The sequence below is a fragment of the Frankliniella occidentalis genome, unplaced genomic scaffold (genome assembly GCF_000697945.3).
Source record: "Frankliniella occidentalis isolate FOCC.00 unplaced genomic scaffold, Focc_3.1 Scaffold16, whole genome shotgun sequence".
Classification (NCBI taxonomy): Eukaryota; Metazoa; Arthropoda; class Insecta; order Thysanoptera; family Thripidae; genus Frankliniella; species Frankliniella occidentalis.
The window spans coordinates 3,414,154-3,414,476 of record NW_026267146.1 but is presented as its reverse complement, the minus strand read 5'-3'; the positions used below and the strand labels follow the sequence as shown (position 1 = coordinate 3,414,476).

Here is a 323-nt window from a genome sequence, read left to right as displayed (position 1 = left end):
CGGCCGGGGCCGGCACGACGGTCTGGAATAATGCAGGCTACACCTTATTTGCTTCCATTCCCGACCAGACCCCACCTCCCCTGTACCCCCCCCCCCCTCGTCTTGCTCACCGCTGCCCCACACCCATTCGCATCGGGGAAATTTTTCATCCAGTGGATATCTTATGAGGAGGCCGTGTTGAGGCTCGGGGATACATCTCCTTACCTTTGCATTTCCCGTATATTGCTCTCGCAGACGGGCTCGCCACCAAGCCACCAACAGCACACCTGCCCCGCCCTCTCCCGCCCCTCATTTGAGTCGTGTGTGTGTCAGAGAGAGAGAGA

The 323-nt window shown here is 59.1% G+C and overlaps 1 protein-coding gene across 3 annotated transcripts in view; it reads left to right on the top strand.

Moving 5' to 3' along the window:
* Positions 1-323, top strand: part of LOC113207703 (probable lysine-specific demethylase 4A) — a 6,250-nt gene that overhangs the window by 1,223 nt on the left and 4,704 nt on the right. The window lies entirely within an intron of this gene.